This window comes from Ambystoma mexicanum, chromosome 13 (genome assembly GCF_040938575.1).
Source record: "Ambystoma mexicanum isolate Mex_15411 chromosome 13, UKY_AmexF1_1, whole genome shotgun sequence".
In the NCBI taxonomy this organism is placed as follows: Eukaryota; Metazoa; Chordata; class Amphibia; order Caudata; family Ambystomatidae; genus Ambystoma; species Ambystoma mexicanum.
The window spans coordinates 837,861,742-837,872,391 of NC_090938.1; positions in this window are offsets into that span (position 1 = coordinate 837,861,742).

A 10,650-nucleotide genomic window follows, 5' to 3' on the forward strand; every position below is an offset into this window, starting at 1 on the left:
TAATTTCTCTCACCTCTCTTCTGCTCTTCTTTGGGTTTTTATTGCACTCTGTAACAATCTCTGATTGGAAAAACGGGCGTTTATGAGCCAATCGGCATCAGCAACACAATCTTGAAAAGTGGGTACATCGGTCCCTATTAAAATGGGGGTGGGGAGGTGAAGCATTATGGCAACATTCATTTTGGAACTCACCCCCGTTAACTTCGAGGGTGACCTGCTTTGAGCGATATGTTTGTGTGTTCCCATGAACGCACTTTACACAGGTATGAGAGGTTCCCAACCACCCTTCCCCACTTACTTCTGGTCTTACGGCCGCCTGTTCGCTGTCGCTGTTGAGTAGACCTTGTCTTGGTATTCCATCTACCCGGAACGTCCACTAGATATGGTTCTCTTCTTCTTCCGAACTCCCTTGATTGGACATACCCTATTTCCATAGGTTCTACTTTTGGTTTTCTTGGGCAAAACCGGGCAATGTAGCCCCACTCGCCACAATGGAAGCACTGGGGTTGCCGACTGATGACTGGCCTCCCAGTCGCCTTTGCCTCTGGTCGGACAGGCTTGGGGTCCACTATAGTTGTTCCTCGAGGTATGATATGATATGATAGGTTATTTATAATGCGCATAATACCCAGAGGTTTCTATGCGCTGGCCCGGGGATCGAACCTGTGTTGCTCTGTGTCGTCTTGCTTCCAAGGCGAGCATGTTGCCGCTGAGCTATCCTCTTGAGACAACTGACTTTCAAAAGGTATGGCCTTGGATACTTCCTGCGGACCAGCCCTGGTGGACCCTACCTTTTGAAAGGCAGAAGTATGTCAGTTGCTTCCGCCAATGAAGGCGTGTGGTGTTGGTGGACCCAGCGTTGCATGGCAGCCAGAAGTGCCTCCACAAACTGTTAGAGTTTGATCGTGTCCAATATTTCCGGTATAGAACCCGTAGCCGGTTTTAACCATTTGTCTGTTAAGTCATGGATTCTATAATAAAGTTGTCGTGGAGTCTCCCCATTCCGCAGCCGGGTTTATCGGAGCCTCATCTGATATGCTTCCTCGTCCACCCCCATTCTCTCTAGAATGGTTCTCTTGATTTCTGCATGGGATGCGTTACCTGCCGCATTTGCAGGCTGGTATGCCCCTTGCATGGGCCTTTGTAGTAATGGAGGAATGAAATGCCCCCATTTCTCGATAGGCCACCGAGAGTTGCGGCCTACTCTCTCAAAATTTGTGAAGAAATATCCTGGGTCTTCCCCTTGCTGGAACTTCTGTAGGACAGTGGTTGGAGCAAGGCTCGATCCTCGGGAGGACGTCATTGCTTCCGTGATTTGTTTGAGGGTGTCCTGGTTGGCCACCTGTAGCTGAATCGCCTATTGCAACGCCTGTCTGTCCGCCTGGGCTTGATGGGTTTGGACTTGCATCACTTGTTGTAACTATTGTTGTCCATCCGACAAGGCCTTGACTATCGCCTCCATGACGCGTTTCTGGATCCCACCGCTTCCACCAAACTTTCCAAGCAGACGCGGGAGGGATGGTTGCTTTAACATAAAGTTAGTCTTTATTGACCAAAGGAAATAATATAATAAGCAGATTACAGGAGAGTTTTCCTGTTCAAGTGTCCATAGAGACTTTTCAGCAGTCTAGGGCCGTCTGGCATTACAGCCCTTTGAAAAGTAAGGATGCAGTCTGGACCTTGTCCTCGTAGGCCCAGCGGTGCTTAGCAGCTCTCTCCTTGCCTTCCTGCCGGTTCTGAAATAGGACAGAGAAAATTCTGTCAGTCCTTCCTTCCTGGCTGCTCTAAATAGGGGCTGGTGAGCCACTGGCCAGTCAGGAGTCAGAATACTGGAAAACCTTGATAAGCCCCCCCAATCCCGCCCCCTTCCTTCCGACATGAAGGCGACTGTTGTGGCCTAAATGGATGACAGGACGCTGTAGGATTTCTAACAGTCTTTATTGACTGACAACAAGTGAAGAGGTCCTAAGGCGGACTGGTGGCGCAGGGCGCTTACTCACTGTTCAATGCGACCAGGTCCTGTGCTTCCCCAGTTGCTTCACTGTGGAAGGGTTGTGCTCACCGGTGGCACGCTGTAAACTCCGAGGGCCCCCATGAAGCCTCCAGTGGCTGTGGTGTTATGCCCTAGGAGCTGTGGTGAGAGTTCTTGACTTCACTCTCCTTTTTATGTAGACAGGAGCAGCGCTCCTGTACGACCGCTTCAGCTGGCAGCGCGCCAACTCTGAAGCGGGAACGTTTTCCCGCGGAGCGTGGGCTCGCGAGGTCCCGTCTCCGAGATCTCGCGAGAACACGCTCCCGCGATCACGTGATGTCCCCACACACCTCCTCTGCTGGGAAAAAGAATGGGAGGTCACTCCATGATGAAGTCCGCATATTTCCCGGGTTTCCTTCTCTCTCTCTGGGGCCTGCCAGGATCCGGGTATGTAGCGGGATCGATGAAGTGTCCTTGGGAGGGTGCTGGTGATTCGGGTTCTCTCTGTCCAGCTCCTTGCTGTGATCCCCTGGGTGTAGTTGGGGGAAGGGAGCTTGCGAAGTTGTTGCGATGTTGCGGCTCTATGATGTCTCCACTTGGGAGGTGATGGTTCTCGTATGGCTCTTGGCAGACTTGATCTCCTCCAGTGTCTCCAGGCGAGTGTACGGTGTCATCTTTCCTGCGGTACATGGCTACCCTCTCTAGGTTCCATCTCCTGCCATCGCTGGTGCGGATGTGGTTTGTCCCTCTCTCCTTGACTTCTATGGGACTGCTGTATCTGGAACCTGTGGAGGTGTCCTTGTGGGGATGTCGTATCTTCACCAGATCCCCTCTGTTGACTTGTGTGTGTCGAGCGGCTCGGCGCAAATCCCCCTGTGCTTTCATTGCTTCTTTGTTGCGCTGCATACGGCACGTCACGTCAACCATGTCAACGTCTTCGTCGGCCCTCACTTGCTGAAGCCATGGTGGTACCAGTGAGGATGCCGCCCTTCTCCCCCTCAGCAGATGGAACGGTGAAACACCTGTGACGGCGTTGGGGGTGAGACGGTGGGCCGCTACGGCTTCTTTGACCGTCTTGTATGGGTCTAGGCCCGAGGCGTGGGCCAGTTGCAGCGCCCCTTTGATGAAGCGGTTGGCCCGCTCGACTAGGCCATTTGCCTGTGGGTGATATAGGCTTGCTTTTCGCTGTTTGATGTTGTTAAGCTTGAGAAATGTTTCCATTTCTCTGGAGACTAGCTGGACCCCGTTGTCCGTGACGAGTTCTTCGGGCAGGCCCTCCCGCTGGAATATGGCGGTGAGTGTTTCAATGACTGTTCCCGTGGTGATGTCCGGGGTGAAGTCAGCTTCCACCCATTTGGAAAAATAGTCGACCAAGACTATCCCGTATCTGTGCTCAGGGGGCATGTTGTCCAGCGGCCCTATGAAATCCAGCCCCAGTTTTCGCCACACCCCTTTGGGGACTTCGGTGGGCAGCATGGGGGCTTGCCTCACGGCTAGGCGCTTGTCGCTGTTGGAGCATTCGTGGCACCTATCGACCATCTGCCGAACGTCCTGGTCCATACCTGGCCACCAGTATGCGTCGCGTATCCTTCTTCTGGTCATGTTGCACCCTAAATGGCCCGAGTGTGCTCTGCACAGTATGACTTTGCGGATTCCGCTGGGTGGGATGATTTGATCACCTCTGAGAATGAGACCGTTCATGGCGGTGATTTCCTCGTTCACCTTCCAGTAGGGACGAAGGCCTTCAGGGATCGCTCTCTCGTTGGGCCATCCATTTCGAACGCAGGTGCTTACGTGCCTTAGAGCGTAGTCCTGCTCGAACTCTTCCTGCCAGTGGCGCTCGCTCATTTCCATGTACTCGACGTTCCTCAGGTCGCCGATGGACGCAACGACACATTCGTCTTCCAGGAATGTGGTGCCGGGGGCGCTTTGGTTGAGGAGCCTGGACATGCAGTCCGCTTGTGCGTTTTTCCAGCCCGCAATGTGTTGTATCTCGTAGGTATACTCTTGGAGCTTCGCGGCGATCCTGGCCAGTCTGGGGGTGGCCGTCTTGGTGCCGCCCGGGCTCAGCATGTGAATTAGCGGCTTGTGATCGGTGATCAACTTGAATCTTGTCCCCCATACGTATGATCTGAAGTAGTCGACGGCCCAAGCGCATGCCAACATCTCTTTCTCTACCATAGAGTAATTCTTCTCGGATGAGGATAATGCCTTGGATGCAAACGCCACAATGTTCTCTGTGTCGCCCTTTTTCTGGGTCAAGGTGGCCCCTAGGCCGTATGCGCTGGCGTCAGTGGTGATGTAGGTGTCCCATTCAGGGTTGTATGGTTTAAGGCACGGCGCGTGTAGAATCCTATTCTTGATTTCGCCGAAAGCCTCATCTTGTTCTGGGCCCCAAGAGTACGCTGCCCCCTTCTTCAGAAGCTCCCTCATGGGAGACGTGGTCTCAGAGAACCTGGGGATGAATTTGGCATAGTACTCAGCTAGGCCTAAGAATGAGCGCAGTTCCTCTTTGGACATCGGCGCTGGTGCCTCAGTAATGGCCTCCATGAGGTTCCTCTTGGGGCTCACCCCATCACTCGAGATGCAGTACCCAAGATACTCTACTTTGTTCACCCCGAAGACACACTTTTCATGGCGTAGGTGAATGCCTTCCTCCTGAAGTCTGCTTAGGACTGACTTGAGTGCCTTTTCATGGGTCTCGTTGTCCTTGGCGTATACCAGAATGTTGTCTTGGAAGAATGAGACATTGGTGAGGCCTTTCAATAGGGAGTTCATCATCCTCTGGAATGCGGATGCTGCGGACGATAACCCGAAAGGCATGCGGGTGTATTGGAAGGTGCCAAAAGGAGTGATGAACGCCGTCAGGGGGCGGGAGGACTTGTGTAGGGGAATCTGGTGATAGGCATCACGCATGTCCAGCTTTGAGAAAATGGCCGCCTCTTTCATCATGAGGACGATCTCATTGATGCTGGGGAGTGGGAAGCTATCCGTGATCACCTCCAAGTTCAGGCTTCTCAGGTCGATACAGATCCTGAGGTCGTTGCTGGACTTCTTCTTTACTAGTACTACCGGACTCAGCCACTCCGAGGATTCCACGGTTTCAATGGTTCCTTCTTCGACCATCTTCCTCAGGTGGGCGTCCAAAGCTGGTCTTGCGGTGGCAGGTACCGTCCTTACTTTGTGCTTGACTGGAGTGGCGTTGGGTTTCAGCCGAATTTTGTGTACGAAGTTTTTCACTTTTCCCGGTTTCTCGGAAAACAGGTTTGGAAAGATCTCCTTGTAGTTTTGCGCTGCTCCTGACGAGATCATGAGCACCTGTTCCGGAGTACTGGGATCTAGTTTCATGCTGAGTTTGTGTTGGTCATCCCACCCCAGCACGGCTGGACCCTTGGGAGAAAAATACACTTTGGTGGTGGTGGACCTCCCCTTGAAATCGATGCGGGCCTTGATGTAGCCCAACAGGTCGACCGTTGCCCCTCCAAACACGGTGGGTTTTTGCTTGGTTGATCTAATCTCCACTTTTTCTTGTCCCATCATCTCCTTGTACGTGTTGATGGGCAGAATGGTGAGGTCGGATCCCGAATCAGCCATGACGCGCGTTTCCATTCCGTCCACTTTAATGGTGCAGTGGGGCTTTTCTCTTCTGGCATGGGGGGCATTGACCATGACAACCATGGGTCTGTCCTGCAGTTCATCCTCATCGGTTGAGGTGCAGTCACCGTCAACACGGGACACGGTTTTCTCCCGCCACATGCATGCTGGAGCCACGTGGCCAATGCGTCCGCACTTGGAGCACTCTTTATTCCTGGCGGGACAGTCGCGGTCGTTCGCCATGTGCTTGAGGCTGGCGCATCTGTAGCATTTCGGTGCCTCCTTTTTCCTGGGACTTTTGTCTTTGGGGCCGTCGCGGGATTGCTTGTCTCTGCGACCTCTCCATTGTAGCGCCGCCATTTCGGGCACGGGCAGGTGACTTCCCGCCTCTTTGCGTCTGCTGGAGGTTTCTTCCTCCGCCCTGGCAATCTGGATGGCTTTATCGAGGGTGACCTCCTTTTCCTGGATGAGTTTGTCCTGTACTTTCCTAGAGTTGGTGTGGACGACGAGCATGTCGCAGATGACCTGTTCTGCATTTTCTCCGAAGGCGCAAAGAGAAGCGAGTTCCCTCATCCTGGTGATGTAGTCATCCACGGGTTCGCTCCCTTCCTGTTTGCGAGTGTAGAATCGCAACCTGTGCAGTACAATGTTCTCCTTGTTGGTGAACCTCTTCATGATGCGACGCGTGGCTTCTTTGTAAACGTCGTCGTCTTCGGCGTCATCGTCGGCCGCAGGTATTTCTTTAAGGCCTGCAAAGATACGCTGACCTTCAACCCCTAGCGCATTCAGCAGCATCGCCCTCTTCCTGATGGGGGCATATCGCGTGCCGCCCACCGCTTCCAAGTAGGTGGAAAAAAGGGGTTCCCATTGCATCCACGGAATCGCCGGTGTCCCTGGCAAGGGGAGAAACGCAGGGGGTGGCGTGGCGCCTTGCATGGTGGGTCCGTGGGACTTCAGGTATCCTCGTCGCCAGTTATGTTGTGGCCTAAATGGATGACAGGACGCTGTAGGATTTCTAACAGTCTTTATTGACTGACAACAAGTGAAGAGGTCCTAAGGCAGACTGGTGGCGCAGGGCGCTTACTCACTGTTCAATGCGACCAGGTCCTGTGCTTCCCCAGTTGCTTCACTGTGGAAGGGTTGTGCTCACCGGTGGCACGCTGTAAACTCCTAGGGCCCCCATGAAGCCTCCAGTGGCTGTGGTGTTATGCCCTAGGAGCTGTGGTGAGAGTCCTTGACTTCACTCTCCTTTTTATGTAGACAGGAGCAGCGCTCCTGTACGACCGCTTCAGCTGGCAGCGCGCCAACTCTGAAGCGGGAACGTTTTCCCGCGGAGCGTGGGCTCGCGAGATCCCGTCTCCGAGATCTCGCGAGAACACGCTCCCGCGATCACGTGATGTCCCCACAGCGACATAATGCCTCTTGGTCCTGCTGCCACCCGGAATCGTAGGTTGGGGAAGTTACAGGTAATAAGTCTGTATTTTCCATATATCTAGCTGCTGTAGTGTTTTCATTTCATATATGGACTTGGTTCCATGACCCGCTGTTGCTTTTTTCCACACCCTCCACCCACGTCCAGAAAACCCTCCTGGGGACTGCGTTGTGGTCATCCTTGTTTTCTGTTGACATTGCAGGTTTTTTAAAAGTGATGTTGCCGCTTTCATTCTGCAGTGACAAGTTCCACCACTTGCATTTTTCGAGTTCGTCCACCAGTATGCCGTCTCTGACAGCCTTCCCTGCAGCCTGACTGTTCAGTTCTGGGACATCCTGATTCTCACAGGTACAAATCAGAGATACTCCCTGTGGAGGTGTAGAAGCAGCCTGAAAGGGGGGAGGAGGGAGACGAGGAAGGAGGAGAGGGCAAGGGAGCCAAGGAGGAGACAGCAGGGGAAGGCGAGGAAGCCGTGGAGGGGAGAGAGGCGACAGCAGGAGAAGAAAGGAAATTGATGAGGTGCGGAGGGGTGGGCTTGGAGGTGGGAGGAGGAAGGCCAAGGAGGAAGTGGGAGCGGGGATGCAGGATGCAACCAGGGAAGATGTCGGGGCAGGAGCCCACAAAGGACCGGCAAAGAATTCAAAATCAAGTCCCAGGAGGGACACGCACTATGCCACACTCACCTACAATTCAACGGTGGTAATGGCGGGCAGGGTGTAGTGTCTGCGAGGAGCCAGGCAGCAGGGGGCAAACAACCAATCAGGTGGAGGGGCGGGCTGGTGGGCAGGAGTGTATTTGCCTCAATGCCAGCAAAACTGAGATCCTTCCCATTGGGACTCCTGCTCCCTCATTCTTCCCCTCCCTCTGGCCACCCTCTATGGGTTCTTCCCCTTCTCCTTCATCTGAAGCCAAAAACCTTGGAGTCATCTTCAACTCGTCTCTTTCCTCCCTCACATGCAGGACCTTGCCAAGAAATCCCGCTTTCCACTCCACCTCCTCAAGGGAATCCTTCCTTTCCTCAATTTTCCCCAGAAGCTCAATGTTTCTAGAGCTCTGGTACTCTCTAGGCTTGACTACTGCAATAGCCTCTTCCTCTCTATGTCCCCTCCAGCTAATCCAGAATAGGGCTGCAAGACTTATCCGTGGCCTCAACCCCAGGGACCGCATCTCTCCAGCCCTAGAAACGCTCCTTCTTGCTGCAAGGATCAAATAGAAATCCCTCTGCATCATCCATAAGGCTGTCTGGGGCCAGGGACAACACTATCTACAACTGGCTCTCAGTGAATACACTCCCTCCAGATCTTTACGTTCCTCTGGCACCAACTCTCTGCGTGTAAAACGATTCGCTAAACAGTGAGTTTGTGGACGATCTCTTTCCTCGGCTGGCTCCCTCCTATGGAACAGCTTTCCCCTTTGTCTTGAGCCTGATCTCCTTGTATTCCAGAACCTCCTCAAGACTTTCCTTTTCACCTCCTCCATCCCCCCTCCCTCCTTTGCTAAACCCCACAGTCACTGAGATTGGTGACCAGGTCCCTTATGTGTCCATCTGGGTCCTGCCGTCCCACCCCCAATCGCCTTCAAACTCTGCCCAGCACTTGCCTTAGGCACCCACTGGCCTATCCCATCACAGGCCTGCACTTATTTATTGGCACTTGACCACTCTCACCAAGTGATCTCTGCCAGTCACTTAACAGTTTGCACCTTGCTCCTTGCTCCTTAGCACTTCCCTCCTTGTTACTCCTAGCCCTTGCCCCCCTCACCCCTCTCTCTCTATGCACTTGCACATGCTGAATACTCACAAGGCCTAGTAGGACCACCTCTTCCTCTCTCTCTCTCTCTCTCTCTCTCCCTCTCATTGTTGTATTGCCTTTCATTCCCATGCCCCCTCCCCGTTGCCCTGTGGGGTCTTTGAAACACACTTTACTTGATGTATCAGCGCCTTACAAATGCACAATAAATCCATCAATTAATTAAATAAATAAAAACATAAAGGGACACCACAGGAATCAATGGGCCATGACTACCACTGGGGTGGGGGCCATGTCTGTTTAAAGCAGTCCTTCCACATACTGGGCACACTATTGTTTTCCAAATGTGAAACTTACACTTTCATAGAAAAGAAAAATAATTTCCAAACTCAAAAATGCTGCTTAAACTTGCATTCACTAGTTTTCTTTGAAATGTGTTTCTTTTTTTGTTCGACTACCACACAAATACCCTGTAATGTGTGTGCCCCATTCCTTTATGTTTTATCACAGGTTTTGTTTATAAAGATGTTATATGCTTGTCAAACTGCTTAATCACAAATAAATGCTTCTGACATGCTGACAGAAGTCATTAGGAAATTAAACTGTGGGTTCATGGGTGCCAACATTTGATTTTCACTGCAGGAGAAGAAATACCCCAACCTCTGCCATGAATTTAAGCAAGCGACCAGCCCAATTTATCCCCTAGCCAAACACATTTTATAGCACTTGTTTTTTATAAGGAATTGCACAAGGTGGTATGATTAACTAACAGTTTTTAATATATAACATCTCAGCAACAGTCCCTCAACCTGCTGAGCTACACTAATAGCCTTCTACTGTACAGCAGGTCTATGGATCCCTTAATGTATTAAAAGAAATACTTCATTACCAACAGTATTTTGGGTGCATCACTGCCAAGGAAGGGATTTAAAGTGGAATTGATGTACAGTGTCCAGTTTGGAAAGAAGCAGCATGAAAGAAATTGCACCACTTTTAAACTGTTATTTTTAACATTTCCTTTGAGCGGAGTATCTCCGCCCTCCTCCAAACTCCACCCCCACCCTGGCCCATGTAGGATCTCCTTAAAATATTTTCCATATCCACCACTGGTTGTTACTGAGGACCAGGGCCGGCCCTAGGATTTGCAGGGCCCTGGGCGGCAAAAATGTGTGGGCCCCCCTAATTTGCATAAATAATGACACCAGTGATATCACAGAATGAGTCTTTAGAACACAAAGGTATCATGGGAAGTTAAATTAGAAACATGCTGCCAGGCGTAAGGTAGTAGACAAATACACTGTGACGTCCAGTATATGAACTGTCAATATTATTTACCTTCGTGTCAATGTCAGGTGTGAGGCATTTTTCTTGAAGTAGCAGACAGCTGAATACTGTGTACAGACTTCTAATTTTGGCAGATAAGGTATAGTGTGATAAAAAGATATGCCTGGGAGCACTCACTTTGGTTAAGTGCCGAAGCCTGGATTTAGGAGCAGTCTGCAATTCAGGAACTTGAACACATCTCTTTCCGGATGTAATTGGTAGACTGTTTGCAAAAGGTATTTTTGAAACTTTGGTTTGAAAACACTATCTGTGGAAGGCCTTGCAGTGATTGTGTTCTGCTGCTGAAACACACTGCTGTTTTTTGCAGCAGTTTCACATTTGTATTTATTTTTTATTGTGTGTATATTTGGGCAATACTAGCGCCTAGATGCCTACAGGCATGCAAAAATAAATAAAAGATAAATATTGTCATTAGCAATATACATTTATTTCAGAAGCTACATATAAGGATTATTTTGACTGTAAAAAACATTATAGAAAATAATATCTACGTTTACCAAGTGCTGCTCACTACAAAATGAGAACGGAGCCTCATTAATGTACCCCCTGAACCCTGATTG